General features: G+C 35.9%; 1 long non-coding RNA gene across 2 annotated transcripts; it reads right to left on the bottom strand.

Annotated features, from left to right (window-relative positions):
• Window positions 1–2,342: 2,342 nt before the first annotated feature.
• On the bottom strand, window positions 2,343–5,448 carry LOC138189080 (uncharacterized). Of its 2 annotated transcripts, XR_011175866.1 has the most exons (3): window positions 5,069–5,448; window positions 3,373–3,495; window positions 2,343–3,288 (listed from the first exon to the last, which is right to left on the bottom strand). It is a non-coding gene; the product is annotated as an uncharacterized LOC138189080 (long non-coding RNA). The 2 variants fall into 2 exon arrangements; XR_011175865.1 differs by lacking the exon at window positions 5,069–5,448 and having other exon boundaries at window positions 3,373–3,597.
• Window positions 5,449–21,259: the final 15,811 nt, after the last annotated feature.

Here is a 21,259-nt window from a genome sequence, read left to right as displayed (position 1 = left end):
CAATTGAAAAACAATAAAATTCCGAGTAAATACGTCCCTCGATAAATATTAAATCAGCGGCAATTTCGGCCAGAGGGTTGCTCCTAAATGATGGCGAATATTCCCGGCGGTCGGATTTCCCGATCGACGAGTCGTGCCTCTGCTTTTGTATAATGTAATCTAGAAGTTTGACAGGGTCTGACGGTGGATTGCTTTCAGCCAAGGCTAGTCGGGGCGACGAAAATGGGGAAACCAGGATACGAAGAATGCTCGCGTGGTGTGAGTTGCCGCGAAATAGGGGTCACAACTACCGCATCAAAGGATTATCTCTGGTATAGAAAAGTAATTACTACCGAATTACCATCTGCTTTAGTCCAATTCTGCCACTTTCCTTGAATTTCAGGAATATGTTGCAAACGAACGTTTCATGATACGTTTATAAATATCTGTAAAAATGGATAAATTTAACAGATCATTTTCATTGGATTCAATTCATTGAATGGATTTATTATTGGTAAAGGTTATGTACAATAATATACTACTAAAGTTTGCTTTGCAAGAATTTTTACCAGAATTTCTTCCAAAACTTTTTCTCTTCATATTTTAATACAATTTTATTGCTGAACATCGACGATTAATTACCTGCTAGTCAATTACTTGCCATTTAACAACTAATCAGTCGATAACAAATAACAAATAATTCATTCTTGTATAATGTATTTTAGGATACGTTTCTAACACACAGCAGCACAGAAATTCCAAGAATCATCCTAACAGCAGAGCAAAAGAATTCTGTTCATGGTAAGCCACAAAGCACCTCGTCGAAAGATGCGCCTGGTCAGAGTAACCACTCAGCCCCTTTCTGTGCGGCTCGTCGTGTAACATATGCTTTTATCTAAATTAAACAGTGTCGGCGCGATTTTCATTTCCTGGCCTGAAGCTGCTGATGTTATCCGCAGGATAGCGCGACGCGAGAGCGTTGCTAAGGGTTGGGAAAGCTCAGCCCTGCCAGTGCTCGACCAACCCTCGCGTCTCTCTCTTTCTCCCTTCGCCACCCTCTTCATCCTTCTTCCTGTTCTCCTTCGCTGTGCCGCGGCTTCGTCGCCTTATACACCCGTTTCTCTATACCTATGCACGCGCTCCTTCTCTGCTATCTGGTCGTATTCTAACACCGAACTCTTCATCCCCCTCTTCCTGTTCCACCCTCTCGTTCTATCGCCTGGACAAGTTACACGGTGCTTCGTTGCTCCCTAGAATATGCCCGGGATATTTCGTGCACTGGAATTATGCTCGTGATTGAGATTGTAATTCGGGAAACTAAGAATAGAAATGGGAGATTAGTATGGCGAGTGGTTGAATCGATGGTTCGAATAGCGAGATGGTTTTATTGGCTTGGAAACTAAGTGATTGCGGATTTTGTCATTAGATGGTATTGAAAAATCCGCAATCACTTAGTTGTCAAGCTAATAAATATTTAAATAAGGTAATTGTACCTCTTGGTACTCCATTTGAAAATATTTTGTTAGGGGGAAATTAAAGTGTTGCATTTGAGTGAAACAAGTTTCAGAAGTGTAAAAGGATGAAGAATAAGGAAGAGGTGCACTTATGGGACATTTAAAGATGCAGGGATGCAAAGACTGCATATAATATGCCAACATATATACAATATGCAAAGTATAGTACTCGTTAGAGGATGAATCAACAGCAAAGAGATCTAGCCAAGCCATCTCTTCTATTGATTTCTTCTATTTATTAGCTTGGCAACTAAGTGATTGCGGATTTTGTCATTAGATGGTATTGACTTAGTTGTCAAGCTAATAAATATTTAAATAAGGTAATTGTACCTCTTGGTACTCCATTTGAAAATATTTTGTTAGGGGGAAATTAAAGTGTTGCATTTGAGTGAAACAAGTTTCAGAAGTGTAAAAGGATGAAGAATAAGGAAGGGGTGCACTTATGGGACATTTAAAGATGCAGGGATGCAAAGACTGCATATAATATGCCAACATATATACAATATGCAAAGTATAGTACTCGTTAGAGGATGAATCAACAGCAAAGAAATCAAGCCAAGCCATCTCTTCTATTAATTTCTTCTATTTATTGGGTTGGCAACTAAATGATTGCGGATTTTGTCATTAAGTGGTATTGACAAAACTGCAATCACTTAGTTGCCAATCCAATAGAATAGATGGATGATTTGGATACATTGGAAGGATGATTATGATGATTATAGCTCTCAGAATATAAATGTTGATTTGCAAATTAGTATTTCTATTATCGTATGAAGAGAAGAATATACACACTGTGCAGATGTATGGTTAAAGAAGACAACATATTTAAGCTCGAATCTATAGATACTGTTTTGCAATCATTAAAAACACGTAAGCAAGATGTTGCTAATCATTTTGAAACGGTGGATTGATTTTTTTAAACAAGGAAAAACAACAATTCCTTGACGATCTCTCTTAACGAAGAGCGATTCAATATCAATGGAGGTGAAGCAGGAAAGAGTAGCTTTCACATTTTGGTAGACGCGGAGGAACCGATTGTTTGCGAGGACTCGAGGTCGAACGCAAGAAGCGGTCACGGATATGACGCGGTTTTATCGACGAAGCAATGGGGATATCGAAGCGAGCCGTAAACGTGGAGGCCGGATACCAAGATCCTCGCGAGCAGATAGAAAAGAAGGCATCCCACTTTTATACTCTGGAGGTTAAAGTTTAGCAAGTTATTCTGACTTTCCCTCCGTCCTCGTCGTCGCCGGTTGGTATCGCGCGGGAAAAGCTACCCCGTCAGCTCGGTTGACGTCTCGCGTCATAGTCACCCTCGTCCCGTCCATCTTCCATCCCCTTTCTCGTCTTCCTCCGACTATCTTCTCGTTCTTCCTCCCTTTTCCAGATTCTTACCGTTCTGTCATCCTTCGATCGACTTTCCCAAGTTTTCCAACTTTCAGGACATCTTTTAAGGAAGCTTCGAAAACTCTTGCTGCTCCATGTTTATGTAGATCTATAGCGCGTAGCGAATTCTTGAAATTAATTCTTTCACACTGCAATAAAATGAAGAGTTTAATAGAAATGATTTTTTTTCATTCTATTTGCTTATAGAGAATTTATGAACAACCATATGCAAAGAATATATGTTTTAAACTTTTCATAGAAATATGAATAATAATTGATATTATATGAATAATACAAATAACGAATTACATGAATAATATGAATAATCGTGTTGCGCATAGTGATGTGGAAAATGTGAAACTTATAGCACCATATTTGATGGTTTGGTCGATGGTTTTAAATCTGCATCCTGAAAGACAGACACTGTGAAAGGGTTAATGTTGACAATGTAAGGGAGATTCTGTATGAAATTTTTGCTCTAGCAATTTTTTACCTGTTTATTTTGCAACAAATATTGCTAACCCTCTGTAGATCATCTTGCTGCATACTTATTATTTTCTTTTTCACAGATGATCTCAATATTAGGTTGTCCAAAAAGTTAGTGTGTTACATCTTTCTCAGAGGTTAGAAGGAAAACTAAATCATAATGGATTCCATTGCAGGCATAGAAATTCTTCTCAATGTAATTAATAAACAGAATTAAATGAATCAGGGTAACATTCACAAGTCTTCATACCAATTGCATTGGAATAATTTTTCTCTTTTCTAACATTAACTTTTAGCTTGAAATTTAGCTTTAATTTCAATCAGAGTAACATTCACCAAGGCAATTCTATGTTCTAAAGCCTTTATCCCAACTGCATTGGAATAATTTTTCCCTTTTCTAACATTAACTTTTAACTTGAAGTTTAGCTTTAATTTCAATCACAGTGACATTCACCAAGGCAATTCTATGTTCTAAAGCCTTTATCCCAACTGCATTGGAATAATTTTTCTCTTTTCTAACATTAACTTTTAACTTGAAATTTAGTTTTAATTTCAATCAGAATAAGATTCACCAAGGCAATTCTATGTTCTAAAGTCTTTATACCAATTGCATTGGAATAATTTTTCCCTTTTCTAACATTAACTTTTAACTTGAAATTTAGCTTTAATTTCAATCAGAGTAGCATTCACCAAGGCAATTCTATGTTCTAAGGCTTTATACCAATTGCATTGGAATAATTTTTTCCTTTTCTAACATTAACTTTTAACTTGAAATTTAGCTTTAATTTCAATCAGAGTGACATTCACCAAGGCAATTCTATGTTCTAAAGTCTTTATACCAACTGCATTGGAATAATTTTTCTCTTTTCTAACATTAACTTTTAACTTGAAATTTAGCTTTAATTTCAATCAGAGTAACATTCACCAAGGCAATTCTATGTTCTAAAGCTTTATACCAATTGCATTGGAATAATTTTTCTCTTTTCTAACATTAACTTTTAACTTGAAATTTAGCTTTAATTTCAATCAGAGTGACATTCACCAAGGCAATTCTATGTTCTAAAGTCTTTATACCAATTGCATTGGAATAATTCTTTTGTTTTCTAACCTTAACTTTTAACTTGAAGTTTAGCTTTAATTTCAATCAGAGTGACATTCACCAAGGCAATTCTATGTTCTAAAGTCTTTATACCAATTGCATTGGAATAATTCTTTTGTTTTCTAACCTTAACTTTTAACTTGAAGTTCAGCTTTAACTTCAACTTTAATTTTAATCTTTTTGCAGTCTTCTGCTGGAATGTGTTAATTGCAGCGGTATCTCATTTATTTAACTGCATTGAATTATCCTTTAACATGTGACGAAAGATTGATATTTTAGATTATCCGGGAAGTTTCTTTCGTTCTATAAGGAAATAATAGACGCACTATTTTTTTTCTTTTATGTTATTTTATTGAATTATGCACGAACGTAATAATAGAAATAGAACGAAATGAATTACACCAAATTCAATAAAATAATATAAAAGAGAAATTGTTGTTCATCTATTATCACCTTATGAAACGAAAGAAACTTTCCGGATAACCTAAAATTTTAACTTTTACGTATATAAAGGTATCTGCCGGATATTTAAAAATAAAAATCGAATATCTTATATTATTACAGTGTAACGTGAAAAGAGATTTCAATTCATAAATTTTCTTACTTTTAATGCTATTTTTTTACACTCTTATATTTTTCTAATTTCTTTTCATTGCATCTCTATCGGAAGAAACGTGTTCACGGAACCGAAAGTTTTGCATTCGTAGAATTTTTGCTGTCCGCTCGCGACCATTTTTCTTTCCCGCCTCTCGCCTCTTTCTTGTCCCATGTCTCAGCGTCGCGCAAAAAAGTTGGCAATTTTATAACGGAAGTTGGCTGAATACAAAATCAGTGGGCTGTCGCTCTTCACGGCCAACTTGTATCGTGTTTTAATGGAACTGACTCGACGCCGTCAACGAGACACCGTAGACGATTCCTTCGCGTAAATTCTTCGACAAACCTCTTTGTACTTGTACCAACGGGATACTAATTTTATTTCAACAAGAAAAAATTCTCATAATACAAAAATGATGAATCTTCATGGTATATACATACACATATTTTCATGTGTATTCATCTACACGTACTTCTACTACACATACAAATAATTCAAATTTTTCTATGAACATAATAAATATTTTGTTAATTGAATTTAATATTATAAATTTCATATCCTAAACGTTATCACAGGTAATATAATTATTTATAATATTACTTCCAAAACTCGGTTGTCCAACTCTTCGTTATTTTATTTTATTTTATTATTTTTGAAAATCTCCATAGTGCTAACCCTTTTAGATGAAACCTTTTTAGAAACTTATTGAGAAATCAATCATTACGACCCATAATAGAAGAGAAATACTTTTTTATGAAACATTGAAACATTATTTGTGGAAGATCAGGAAGATTACTTTGGTACTTGATGGTCAATCAGTCGGTTTACAGGGAAATTGTTTATTAGGCAGACAGGAAGTGGACAAGAGATAAATTTTCACTACTACCACTAATATTCACAGGTCAAAATGGCAGATAGGCAATTCCAAGATCATTCATGAAATTTATCGCTATCGTAATCAGACATCGCGGCTCCTAGCTTTCTTCAATCGCTAAGATCTAAGCAGGCTAAGGCTATCAGGTTATTTCATCTATAGATATACACATTTCAAAATCTGTTCTTACTATCATTTCGGTTGTAACGCGCTAATGATGAGATCGGTGACCCTAAACTGTAAGGGACAATAGAAATGGTAACTTCTGTCTCCATGCCTGCTAATAATAAGGATAATTATAAGGTTACAAGAAGCCAAACAATCCTGTTATAAAACAATAATCCAGTTAGTGTGCTGCATCTTTTTCAGAGATTAAAAGGCAACATAAATCATAATGCATTCCATTGTAGACATAGAAATTCCTGTCAATGTGGTTAATAAACAAAAGTAAATGAATCTGGGTAACATTCATAAATCTTCATACCAACTGCATGGGAATAATTTTTCTGTTTTCTAACCTTAACTTTTAACTTGAAGTTTAGCATTAACTTCAATTTTAATTTTAATCTTTTTCCAGTCTTCTGCTGGAATGTGTTAATTGCAGCGATATCTCGTTTATTTGACTGCATAGAATTACCCTTTAACACGTCACAAAAGTTTGATATATTTTGTCCTGTAACCTGCAATAGATTGAAGTATACTACACCATAACGTTTACTTTTTGCAAAATACATTGTATTTGCGCGTTTTTTCTAACAATATTATTTAAACCGTTCACATTATCAAATATTGTTTATTCCATAAAATTTATCTTATTTTAATCATCCTAGAAAATATTGGTAATGTAGAGTAATGTATTATGTTGAAGCAACTATCTCAAGAAAAACTCTACATCTTTATTTATGTATATCCGTGTCCTGGAGACCGCTATTGTGTAGAAATATTTTAAATAAGGAGAGAAAATATTATTATGCCCTTGAATATACATTATGTTTTGGATTGTAAGGTCTAGGAACAATGGAACTGATAAACAGTTTTATGTTGCTTGTAGCCTTTAGCTAAAATGATAAGGTTAACTTTTTGGTAATGTCCTTTGCTATAAATAAACGTGCTCCCTATCGTGTTCTTATTGTATTATTACACGGTGAGGATCTGAATCACCATACACTATACCTGTACTTTTACATATTTCTTATATTTATTTAATATATTTTTCTATTACAAATGCATCCACTAGTTCTTCTATCAGTCAACCTCAACAGTATTATGTATTAAATTAATAAATAATGATAACAATTTATTTGATTTTGACCTCATGCACTATACCTGTACTTATACTTATTTCAAAATATTTTTCTATTACAAATTCATTCACTGGTTCCTCTATCAGTTAACCTCAACAATATCATGTATTAAATTAATAAATAATAATAACAATTTATTTTACTTTGACCTCATATACTATGTCTGAACTTATACCTATACTTATTTCAATATATTTTTCTATTACAAATGCATCCACTGATTCTCTATCAGTCTACCTAAACAATATCATGTATTAAATTAATAAATAATGATAACAATTTATTTTATTTTGACCTCATACACTATACCTGTACTTATACTTATTTCAATATATTTTTCTATTACAAATGCATCCACTAGTTCTTCTATCAGTCAACCTCAACAATATCATGTATTAAATTAATAAATAATGATAACAATTTATTTGATTTTGATCTCATATACTATACCTGTACTTATACTTATTTCAATATATTTTTCTATTACAAATTCATTCACTGGTTCCTCTATCAGTCTACCTAAACAATATCATGTATTAAATTAATAAATAATGATAACAATTTATTTGATTTTGACCTCATACACTATACCTGTACTTATACTTATTTCAATATATTTTTCTATTACAAATGCATCCACTAGTTCTTCTATCAGTCAACCTCAACAGTATTATGTATTAAATTAATAAATAATGATAACAATTTATTTGATTTTGACCTCATACACTATATCTGTACTTATACTTATTTCAATATATTTTTCTATTACAAATTCATTCACTGGTTCCTCTATCAGTCAACCTCAACAATATCATGTATTAAATTAATAAATAATAATAACAATTTATTTTATTTTGACCTCATATACTATGTCTGAACTTATACCTATACTTATTTCAATATATTTTTCTATTACAAATGCATCCACTGATTCTCTATCAGTCTACCTAAACAATATCATGTATTAAATTAATAAATAATAATAACAATTTATTTTACTTTGACCTCATATACTATGTCTGAACTTATACCTATACTTATTTCAATATATTTTTCTATTACAAATGCATCCACTGATTCTCTATCAGTCTACCTCAACAATATCATGTATTAAATTAATAAATAATGATAACAATTTATTTGATTTTGACCTCATACACTATACCTGTACTTATACTTATTTCAACATATTTTTCTATTACAAATGCATCCACTGGTTCTTCCATCAGTCACCTCAACATATTACAAAAAATATGAATACAATAGTACACATAAATGATTATAATGAAATTGATACAGACAAATATAACCATGTTTCAATCTTAAAGATATTAATTTTATCAATAACACATGTACATTTTTAAGAAGCGTAAAGGACAGGAAATACAGAACCTTGTATTTTAACCAGTTTCAAAAATTATATAATTCATTTAGATATTCCGTAAAAAATGTTCTCTTAATCACAACTCTCTCTGTGTGACCGGAGGTCGCATATTATCACGTCAACCATTCAACCACCAGCGGTGCCGTCGTATTTCATCCGCGGCAGATTCGCGTATCACAGTCACCTGGTTGCACTTGGCGCTCTCATCCCCTGTGTAACCCTTATCAAACTTCATTATTACAGGTTGTACAAACATAACAGTCCTTTGCAGGACTCTGCTTCTATCGAGTTCTAGACCCGTGAACCGCTTTCGCGGCGCATAGAAGGGGCCGTGTCTCGAGGGTTGAAGGGGGTTGCTTGCTCAACGGATGATATATTATCGGGTGCTGTTTGCGCTTTGACAACATCGCGAGGCATAAAAACGCTGACTCATTTAAAGCGGCCCCCGGGATTGCGCGGTGCTCCGGGAGGATCCGCGTGCCGGCACCCCTCTCGATCCTCCACTCACCCTCTTCCAGCGGCATCGCCGTCCAACCTCCCCTTTTCCGTTCTAGAGCGATTCACCCCTCTTCTTGTACCCATCTTTCTCTTCTTTCTATCTCTGTTTCACTGTAAGAGCCGTTCCAGCCTCGTTTTGTCCATCGGTTCCACGGCTCCTCGTTCCACACCCACCACCCACAATTTCCCGCTTTTATCCAGCACCGGCTACCCCGCTCCTCCGATTCACTCCCATCTGGAGGACAGCTCCAGCATCTCGTGACTCTGTTTTCTTCCACGCCACCGGCGACTGGACTCATCCTCCTTCTTTCTCGTTCTCTTCTTCACGCTTTTGGCTTCCATCCTCGTTGCGAGCATTTTGCCTGCCTGTAGCCGCACCAGTGGCGCTGCTCCTCTTTCGGTTATCCACAAACTGCCTGCCAACGTTGCCCGTGGAATCAAGCCCCTCTCTCCCGCTCGAATCAAGCGATATCTTCTGTTTCTTTTCTCTTTTCTTTCTTCTTTTACTGCAGGGAGCAGGAAGAAACTTACACCCTTGGTCCGTACAGCTAACGTCTCTTATAATTGCGATTCTTCCTATAATTCTTATTAAGGCTAATTAATTGCAATGGCTTGTATAATTCAGTTTAGCCAGTGTTTCCGCGTGAAAGGTTTGTTTGGCATTGGTATCTTCCCCACCGTTGGGATATCGAAGGTGCCTGAATGCTTGGAAAAACGATAGTTTAAATTACTGTTTATTGTTGCATCTATAATCTTCGGGCAGGCGTGATCTTCGCAATATAAATAAATATAATGAGAGGCACTCGAAGGTATTTGAATAATTAGTATAGTAGCATTTCTGTAATTCTCAAACTTTTCCAAACAAATGTTTATTCAAAGGTACCCATTCAGCGACGACTATGTCACTTTCCAGAATTCCATTTCGCCAACCTAACCATCAATTCCTAGCGCAATTAATCGCACAAGACGATCACAAGTTCTATCTGTAATTTCTCTGTGGTTAGGAACCTTAGGCGTCGAAGTTCATACAGAGAGATCAGAAAGAAGAGTGGAGTTGCATTGTTTCATTTAACACTTTGACTGCCACGCGGAAATCACATGTTTTGCTTAGAACGCCACGGCTTTAGCTTTCTTATGTGAAAATCACCTGCCAATTGTATTTGGATTTTCGCATCGGTTTCGTACGAAGCAACGTGCTTTCGTGGTTTATGAAAAGGATTTGAGGAAAGCGGATATAAAAAGCGGATTCAATTTTTACAATTGTGAGAAATTGAAGCGCTCCGGTCACCAATGACCACCGTGGCGTCACAGGAGAAGCCGTGGCCATATATGGCCCACGTGGCAGTCAAAGTGTTAATAAAACTGAAATTCACCCGACTTGAACGTTCTTCATACCCTAATTAATGTAACAAAGTGATCACAAGTTGTTTCATACGTTCTGTCCCTAATTTCTTCCGCAGAGTAGCAATCTTAGACGGAAGTTCGTACGACTTTAGGTGTGAGGAGGGTGGAGGCATAGGATCGGAGAAATGTGGGTCGCAAGGCGTCCCTCGAGTGGATCTGGCGGGGTATTCAATGGGGTAAATGGGCTATTGCATATTAAATACGCCGATAGGGGAACGAAACGAAAGAAGATGAGAGGAGGGGGACGTAGAATGGTTGTGGGTCCTGGGAGGAACGTGTGGAGCAATGTGTGTAAGCTTGATGCGGTTATTGATTACAGGCTACTGTCATTGACGGCCCGTCATATGGAAACGGTGACCGTTTTTCGTTACGCATACACGAATATGCCACGCTACAACGCGGCCATCGTACTCGCTCTCGCAAATGCCCATCAATTTCCCGTCCTGTTCGATTCGCTACTTTCTCTTCTTCCGCTTCTTCCATTTCCCAATTTCCAGCCGTGTCGAACTTGCTTCGAATAGTTTTTTCAATGGTATTGTTACGACAAGTGACGGTTACTCGACATGCATCTCGAGTTTTCTCAAAATTGACGAACACGGCTTACCAATTATATGAAATACATTGGACAAAGTATGGTTGAATCGTTATGAAATTATAGTCAAATTCTTACTCCTTAGCGCTCTGACTTTTCATTGTAAATATCGACTCCAATTTATTCAAATTAAGTCTGAAAGGAACGATATTAGTCTTCACATTTAAACAATCACAGAGCAATCATACCTATTGAGCACATTTTTTCCAAATATACAGAATGTTGTTTGTATACAACAATATATACAATAATTATTATATACAATATATATTATTATTATATATAATTATTATATACAATTATATATAATATATACAATAATTATACTTCTATTTTTTTTTTTTTTTTTGCAATAACCCACTTGGCAACTTTTTCGCACTTCTGACGTTGAAGGTGACAGAGATGAAGCGTCTGGTCTTTGGTAAATATTCTCCTTGTTTTCTCCGGCTAATTCCTCGGCTAAGCAAATTATGAATTCCTTTCTGGATATTTTTGATCTGGTGCGCTCTTTATACAATATCCACGCGTTTGTCGCTGTCAAATCCAAAATATTGAAAAAAGACTTGAAGGGCCATTGGAAACTCCCTGCTTTCTCGCTATATTTGCGTGCCATTTGGTCAACCACGTCCACATCAAACTTTGTTTTATTGTAAAAAGCAATGGTTTCTGAAACACGTTAACAATTATTTTTTATTCGTACACCTGTATGTTTAGTGCTTAGAAGGAGGACTTTTTAGGTTTACTTTTATACACAATAAGTGTGCAGTTTTCTGACTTATATAAATCCGAGGAAAACAAGGTCATCTTGTCCTTTTTCTCCTTCGCTAGTTTAGCCAGTTCCCTTTTATTCGACCGGGTAGTCCCAACCAAAGTTGTCTTTTGTGCTGGCAATTTTATGCCAGCGGGATGCTTGTAAATAAAATGTCTGTTGTTACATTTCTGCCTCGTTGTAAATATGGTTCTTCTAATTTTAGTATTACAAATTCGCTCAACGGTAATGAGCACCGAGTTTTATCTTACCTCAATAAGGAAAACCATACAGAATATATTTTGTTTGGATGTCAACTGCTAACAAAAACTTAATGCCAAATTTATGGGGCTTATTCGGCATACATGTGTAAATCCGCTCCGGGCTTTCGTTGGGAATACTTGCTTCTCTTTTGAAATATTTTCATGTGGCTTATAACAGGTCTATCTGTTGCCTATAAGCCTGTTCCATATTTCGGAAAATACAAAACGGTTAAAATTTATGGTTCTTGAAATATTTCATTTCGAAGTTCGAGACTTGTCAAATTGGCGGCTCCTGTAAACTCAGTGTTAATGTTAATATTATGTTTTTAATAATAATTTAAAAAAGAGACTTTTTTTACTAAAGACTAATATTGTTCCTTTCAGACTTAATTTGGATAAATCGATTTTTTAGATAGGTATATACGAAACGCCCGTGAACCTAATGTTAATACGGTGATAATAGATGAAGAACAATTTCTGTTTTATATTATTTTATTGAATTAGGTATGATGCATTTCGTACTATTTCTATTATTATGTTCGTGCATAATTCAATAAACTAATATAAAACAATAAACATTGTGTTCGACTTGCAAGCTTCTAAGTGTCAGATTTGAAATGCTACAATGACAACAATACTTATACCTATCTGAGAAATAATATAATTTTGATTACAATATTTATATTAATTATAATTGAGTGATGTGTGGAATTGGAAACGATTGAATAATTGAAAACGAAAATACATGAACGTGTCGAACTGTTCGTCGAAAGTTACCTGCGTGACTTTTCAATGTAGACGCAAACAAAGCTTTCGTCAATTAGACAGACTACGACTTAGGTACAAAAAGTTGCAAACTTAAAAGCTAAGCAAAAAAAAATATCGGAGATAGACAAAGGTTTCACGTAGGTAAAGTAATTTCAATGAGTTAATTTGTGCCAGGTATGAAGGATGGTATGACGAAACAATCGTGTAAGCTCCCAAAGGGAGATAATCTATGTTGGAATAGATAAGGGTCACTTACAATAAATGGCGATGCCATAAACTATATGCAAACAAGTCTACCTGATTCCTGGGAAACATCCCGAACAAATATTTCATGCATATTCTAAATTCGTGCCATTTTCAATTTCAATGGTATTGCACACTTATTAACAATCGTATCTGAAAAAAAAAAAAAAAGAATAGTAACTTTATTGTGATATGTGCAATTTTGTGTGCTAGGTTAGATTAGCTGCGTGTAGTGACACACACATGCGAGTATGAGCGTGTGAAGTACGTACGTACACAGCGTCTGGTAAAGCAGATGAATGCAACTGTACCGTTAGTAGCGTGGTATAGAAGATGGTGGGACAGAGAGAGTGGCGAGACGCGTGCAAATGTATATCGACGAAGATCTTGTCAATCGCATATTAAATAAATCTGAAACTATTTTGATATCAATTATAAGTGTAATCTAAATATTCCTATACATTTATTTCGGCGATTAAGATCCACAATTCTCAACAAACTTTTATAGAATGGACTTCATTATTGCCGGAGACTTCCTTCCAAAAGTGAAACACACAAAGTTGTTTTGAGATTGAACGCTAATATCTAAATATATTGGGACTAAACTTATGTATATGTAAATTCCGATTTGTAAAAATGTAACTAAAGAAATGGAATGTAAATACAGATTTCATATTCCAAATATTACAAACCAGATACTTTACATGTTTGTACATTCACACATATTACGTACGTTCTATACTGTATATGTTAATTGCGTTCGACGACAATCCAAAACTTGACTTCGGTGCGATTGGCGTGTATACTCGTCGTGTGAAATAAAAGATTAGCATTTACTATAGAAACTCTAAATTTTAGAGTAAAAATTTTTAATTTAAAATTAATTTAAAAAGATTTTTAGTGTTATGTTTTCTTTATACTTCCAGTAAACTTATTGTTTGTTTTATAAAAAATAGTTTGATTATTTGATACGTATATCGGTTATTCCTTGAACTGTTTTGTTTTATACCAGCTACACCATCGAAAGAAAATCCACGTCACGTTACTAGTACTCAACCTGCAAATTGCTATTTTCTGTGGCACGGAACCTTACTTTCAAAAATACCACACTGAAATCAATTTAATTTCTTAAATTATTTTCCTCTAATGTTTCTTGTTTATATTAATATAATTTTATTATATTTCAGCAATTTTTAAGTTTTTAATAACAATACCTTTTTCAACAATGAATTGTTAATTTTTTATCCAACGAACATGTAATCCTTCCTCGTTTTAATTTACTTTTATCGTAAAATTAATAATAGAAACATTTTACCTGCGCAGCCCGTAAGGGATTTTTGAAACTCCGCAGTTAACACGCTAAATTTTCCATAAATATATACATATCTTCGTCAAATATATTATTCAATTTTCTTTATTTCAAAACGAACGTTCTTTCAATCGTTTACGCTGAAAATTCTGCGAAATATTAGGTTGGCAACTATGTGATTGCGGATATTGTCATTAGGTGATAATGACAATATCCGCAATCACTTAGTTGCCAACCAAATACGATATCGATTGCTCAAAAAAAAAAAAAAAAAAAAAAGAAAAAAAAAAGAAAGGAAAAAAAGAAAAGGAAGCGGGGGACAAAAAATGAATGAGTTTGGCAAAGAGTTAGACAAAGTCACAGTCGCCGTGAACATCGACAGACAGAAGGCCAGAGAGGAGCGGACAGAACGAGAGTCCCGAGGACGTGTGTCCCCAAAAGCCGTGGAGCTCAGCGTTGAGTGATGGCCGCTCAGTCGACCTCGTAACCGGCGCCATACATCATTCAAGATGGCTGGCTTCTCACGCTGCTTGGGGAGAGACAAGGGTGACAACCCTCCCGTCTCTGCTTGCTACTTTTGACTGGCTACGTCTACGCCTTCGCTGATAATCGTGTTACGAAGATATCAATCTTGGAGCAATACCCCTCTCGCTCCTTCGTTGCAAACTGTATTAACGTTAAAAATGTGAACACACGCGGAAGGAACTTGGAGCTATAACTTTTTCACTTTTTAACTTCTCCTTCTTTTTTCGACAATCGAAAAATTCAAACGCTATCAAGAGATGTTTCGATTGATTCTTCAAATTTTTGCTCATTTTCGTTCCCCTTTAATGTTTTGGGAGAATGTAACGAGGGATGAACTTTAAGAGATAGCCCTTGTAAGATTTATTATATGCTTTCAGCTTCGTGATTTTATTTTTTCTTTGTCTTTCTCTCCTTTCTGTTTCTTAAAGTTTGTTTATAGTGGGTGAGAAGTGTCTCGATATTGAATATGTTGAGATGTCTTGGCAAATTTAGAGACGAGTCTTGTTTGATCGCTTATAGTTCTTCGTCTGTATCAGAATTTCTTCGAGGTTAACATTTTATACTATAACAACAGAAATGTCGAGAGGTAAATTTATAACTTTGTGAAATATCTTATGTATCATTGGAAAAATGCCGAGAATTAAATTTATAACTCTGTGTTAATTACGTTTAATCATAAAATCACTCAGTGTTTTTTGGTATAACTATAATTGCTTGAAATCGTGCAAAATCCAAAGAATTACTATTTCAAAAATGACGTAAGAAATTAAGAGACTACGAAAGTATCTTGTACGCCACCTACCAAGGACAATCTTGTACTAACCGGTCTTTTCCTACTTAAGATCCAGCCAAGAAATCTACCTTACCAGCATTAGATTCATAGAAAACTTCCAGTTTTTCCTAGTTTTCCCTATTGTTCCTAGATGAACCAGCCGCCAAAAACACATTAATGAAATGTTAATGCAATTCCGTTTTTCTCTTCGTTGCAAAAAATAAACGCGACAAAGGATCCACATTAAGCGTCCATCTCAGAAGTTTCTTTGGAAGTGGAGGAAAAATAACAGCGTGACATCGCGACAAGCGGTATAAAACGCACGAAAATTTAATTAAAAGGCGACGGAGACGTCACCGCGTCAGTTCGAGGGATGAAAGCACGGCGTTATTAATATAATTTTGGTTCCCGCGTTCATATTTTCGCTCTGTCCCACAGACACCTATCATTCCATTTTCCCCTTTTCGTCGAATTTTCCACGAACATTCGTAAGCATTTGTCCCTCGAATGAAAATTGCATTCGGAATTCCCGCGCTTTCATCCCGTCTCGCAAGGATTCCTTAATAAGCCTCTTTCAAATGAAAAATCTTTAATCGTCCGCATAAATAACGAAAGAAAAGAAGAAACGAGCCAAATAATATTTCGATAATATTGAAAAAATTGCGCAATAAAATTTAAAAAATAATTTGTTCAATTTTTACGAGCGTGATCAGAAAGCCGAGATTTATTTGGCGCGCCATATTAGTGACGAAATATCGTTCCACGATTTTCAGTATTATTCTAGATTTCTAAAATAAATGGTTATGTTTTTCTAAAGACAATAACGCTCGTCTATCTATCATGGGTCCGAGCAATATTGGCGTATCCATCGGATGTAATATTGAAATTGTATTCTTTCGTAATATGAGAGTTATTTATGAAACGTAGCAGGCAATATAGCGCGCGGGGATGGCGCTGAAATCTGATGGTGGCGTTACAATATGATGCGAAGAGGATCGGAGGCCTCCTTGAAATGCGGACCGTGCGTGACACTTCCTCCCACTTATGAAATATTTCCTCGTCCTTTATTAGATAAATCGACTAAACATTTCTGCTGCAGTACTATTTCTATTTTCCAATAGTCAAACTGTCCTCTACTTTGCATACGATGTTTCTCTTTAAATCGTTATTTAGTCAACTCTTTATAAACTTATAAGCATATTTCTTTCATTTCTCTATAAATTCTTTCTCACAATATCGCAGTAATCACATTTCTGATTCGTACCCACTTGTATTTTTATTCTCGAATAGCCAAGCTGCTTTATATTTTATATACGATATTTTTTCGTTCTATTGGGTTGGCAATTAAGTGCCAACTTAAGTTGGCAAATTTAAATTGGGTTGGCAATTAAGTTGGCACTTAATTGCCAACCCAATATGTCAACTCGTTCTTTATCGATAATATCACATTACTGATTTTTATTTCATATCATCCAGTATATTTATTTTCTACTAGACAATCTGTCTTCCATTTTACATACGATATTTTCTCCACAACTCGTTATTTAATCAACCCTTTATGAGTTCCATATTTCTTTCACTTATCCACTCAATCCTTTCTCGATGATATCAGAATGGTCTCGGGATTCGATAAAGATCGTGATTAATATATCTGACGATGAACAAGGAGAAAGAAAGCCGCGGAACACGGTATTTTCCCGTTGCGGGACTTTTCAGAAAACACGCTGGCAGCGTGTAACGTGTACGGTTAGAGCTCAACGAAGCGACAGCTGTTCGCCGGTTGGCTGCGCTATTCGATTGTCTCGCTCTTGATGATTGATGATCGTTCGGGGTAGCTGCTGCTGCTGCTGCTGCCTGCCGCTGCCCGCCACCTTGACACCGCGTCTGTCTTTTCCCTCATTTCCCGCCGCCTCTTTTTTTCGTTTCCTTGGCGATTCCAGTGCATCGTAGCCGGTCGATGTACCAGCCTGGAATACCATTTTCTCCAGCAATTCACCAGCCACGATTCTGTCTCCTTTTAATCGCAACTTCTTGATATTCCGGTCGACTTTAACCTAACTGCCTCGAAGAAAGTTTTCACAGTTCGGCTTGACGGAATTTTGAAGAACGTGGCGTGTAAATTTGTTTTGATGTTAAAACAGTAGTAAAATATAGTAAGGTATTGTAAATAATGTGGTTTCAAATGTTATATACGCATGCGTTATTTAATTTACCCTCAGATGACGCAAACTGGATCAACTGTATTATTGAAATTTATTCATTTTTACGCTATATGTTGAAAATGACAACGTGAGTTCGGGCTCGCCATCTATATGCAGATACGCTAGTTACAATAAATAGTAACTAGAAGATAGTTCTAAATATAATCGATAGATTTAATCGATAGTTTTAAGATATTCTTTTGTTTTTATCCGTAGTCCATATAAGAAAGTGCAATGAAGGTTATTCGGCTTAGAACGGTGTGATAGATTTATCCGAGGAATAAATAGCTATTGTGATGCTACCTCTAAATACAGAAATAACAACACTATATTTTTGTATTACGTTTTGAATATATTGTTTAGCGTGATATTCAAATATCGAAGAAGGTTAAAGTACTTCGTTTGTTGTAAAATACTGTAATACTGTGTAATACTGTCAAATGAACCATACCTACAGAAAACGTCATAGAAAGGCTATAATGAGCGCCAGCCGTATCGAAGTTTCATTCGAAACATTTTTAAAAAGAATTTATATTAGGTCGTCCGAAAAATTTCTTTCGTTTTATAAGAAAATAATGAATGCACAACATCTTCGGTTTTATATTATTTTATCGAATTACGTATGATCCATTTTCTTCTATCAAAATAAAGTTCACAACGTTCGACAGGTTAGGTTTCTTGTTTGTATAAAGATGTGTTGTTGTAAAAGACGTGTCTGTAAAGGCAAGACACTTTTTGGATAACCTAATATTTTGTTTTAACCGTTTTATTTTTGACTTTTACAGAATTTCAACTGTACCTTTGAACGTAACAATTTTACAATCACAATTCATATGACAATATTCCAGTTTGGTTACAAAGTAAGATTAAGTGGTAAGAAGATTAACAAAAATATGTTGATCACGTCTTTTTCTGTGATCCTCGTATCAATCTTAAAATAACGACACGCAGCCTTCGTCAGGTGAGAATTAAAACGACATTTTCCAAGGAAAGAAAAAGAAATTGAAATAAATTTCCAATCCCCAACAGGTTCCTCTCTCTACTCTTATTTACACGCGTGCTGCAGACAATTAAACCTGCCGCTAAAAAGGTGAAACACACGTTTCTTCGCGTCGAAATGGACACTGGAACCGCGCTGCCGGTTGTCAGTGTCCAGCTCCGAATATCCCAAAGAGCGGTTGGCCAGTAGCAAAAAACGCAATTCCAGCGGCGCGAACGCGGCCAATTCCGCACGAATCCCAATCCGCTTGGCGTACAAGGCAAAAAGAAGATGTGCACGCTGTTCTACCTGGCGAGCCAAGAGAATTAGCCTTCGGGAATCGCGGTCGCGATGCATAATGCAGGGGTAGCTGCGCTGGATTTATGTAACTTAATTTGTAACGCGCGACGTCCGACTGTCCTGTCCGTCTAAGAACAAGTTTGAAGAGGAATAAAGGGGCGGATGAGGTGGAGGGGATCATCACGAAAGCTACGCACACGCGAGACCGTGTAATAATGGTGAACTCGATGAGCAAGTTTTTCACTTTGCATGCAATAAGCGAGCAAACTCGACGAAATGCTCCTCCTTCCGCAACAGCGCGCCATACCAGCGGTTTTAATAAAATCTCGTTGATCTAATAACACGAGTGTGACCGTGGCTAAAAAGAAATCGAGGTAAGAGTGACGCTGACAAAGAGGGGGAAAGATATTGGGAAATAAAGGAAGCTGGCAAGGATGGAGATGCTTGTCATGGTTGCTGGTGAAAAATGTTACCATGGAATGGTGGGCTGTTCCTTTTTGTTGATTTCTGGCTAGGGAAGGCACTCTTTTCACAACTGTGATTCGGAATTTCTATACTAAATTTGCCTGCTTAGGTTTAACACAATTATAATAGCACTCTGTTTATATGAATCTATCAGTAGACAAACTGATGAATCTATCAGTAGACAAACCGATGAATCTATCAATAGATGAAGTTTATATATGTAAATTTAATTCACAAAACAAATAGGTGAATTTAATAAACAGTAGTTGGTGCAATCGAACGTTCACTAAAATTTTGTCCAGATAAATAAAAGTCATATAAACGAAGTTCTACTGTAAACATGTCAATTCAATGAACGAGAATGTGACAATTCTTGTTAATATGCGGATTCTACCTAAGATACAGGACAATACAGTGTGTCTTCAAACTTTACCTCGACTAATTTAGAATCTACTTCCTGAAACCTCTTCGTCTTGCTCGGACACTCAGCTGCTGCTTTATTTAAAGACCACAGGAAAGAAGAAGTAACGTACCACAAATTCTAAACCATTGTCGAACCGATGTTGACCAGGTGTCCAGTTTTCAAGTAACAGCAAATAAACGAATCGTCAGTGACGATTCTTCATCCGTCGCTAAGGAGGATCCACGTGATCGCGTAACTTGTTCACGAACTCTTGTAAAGTTGATGCTGTAGCCGTCGGATCTTGCTCGTATTGCGCAAATAGGCGAACTGAAAACGCATTGACACGAGAGAAGCCGTCTAATGCAAAAGGGGAAGCCGAGAGGAAGGACGATGGAAGAAGAGAACGAAGCTGATGCTGAATGGCGCCCTACCTGGTCCCCAAAGTCATAAATCATTTCCCCGTGATACTACCCTTCTGCGTTTCCCTGCAGCATAACCTCAGTGATCGGCGACCGGCCAACATCACCTGCAATCCAGACTCCGTCATCTCGATCCTTGACCGCGTGCTTCAGGATCAGTGATATGTTGTGATGCACGCGTGCGCGTCCTGATCCGTGTATCCTTTAGTTTCCAACAAGTTTACAACGACTTCAGTGGTGTTTTCTTCGTTAACCGAATTTGTTTGTTGCGAATGGAAGAATTGTTTGAAGAGAGCTTGAAATTGGAAGAACAGTGGATCATCACGTTGATGGTACCGGCACGTGGATTTGGCATTGAAAATAAGAATACAACAATGGAACAATATTGGAAAATTGGTTGTTAAAACTATAGAAGTGTTTCGTTTGGTTTTATGAAGTAAACCTTTTTTTTTAAATCGTCAAAGGATTTTCTATGACAAAAATAATTTTTTTACTAGAACGACTGCTGTATTGTTGTAGGATTTTTATGGGGTCACTGAGTTCTAGTGGAACATACAAGTTTATTCTAATTGGAACTGCGTGTTTCGTTACAAAAATCATATTGTATTTGGTTTCTTCAAATTCGAATAGCATTTATTAAAAAATCTAAATTATTAAGAAAAATCTATTTAGAGGAGGTTAGATAAATTGGGCGAATAGTTATATTTATAACAGGGATACGTTTACCAGTTTGTTAATAAATCATTTTG

Source organism: Bombus flavifrons, chromosome 18 (assembly GCF_040668555.2).
Source record: "Bombus flavifrons isolate JBK064 chromosome 18, iyBomFlav1_principal, whole genome shotgun sequence".
Taxonomy (NCBI): Eukaryota; Metazoa; Arthropoda; class Insecta; order Hymenoptera; family Apidae; genus Bombus; species Bombus flavifrons.
Note: the sequence above shows the minus strand (reverse complement) of the source record. Positions and strands in the feature narration are given on the sequence as shown.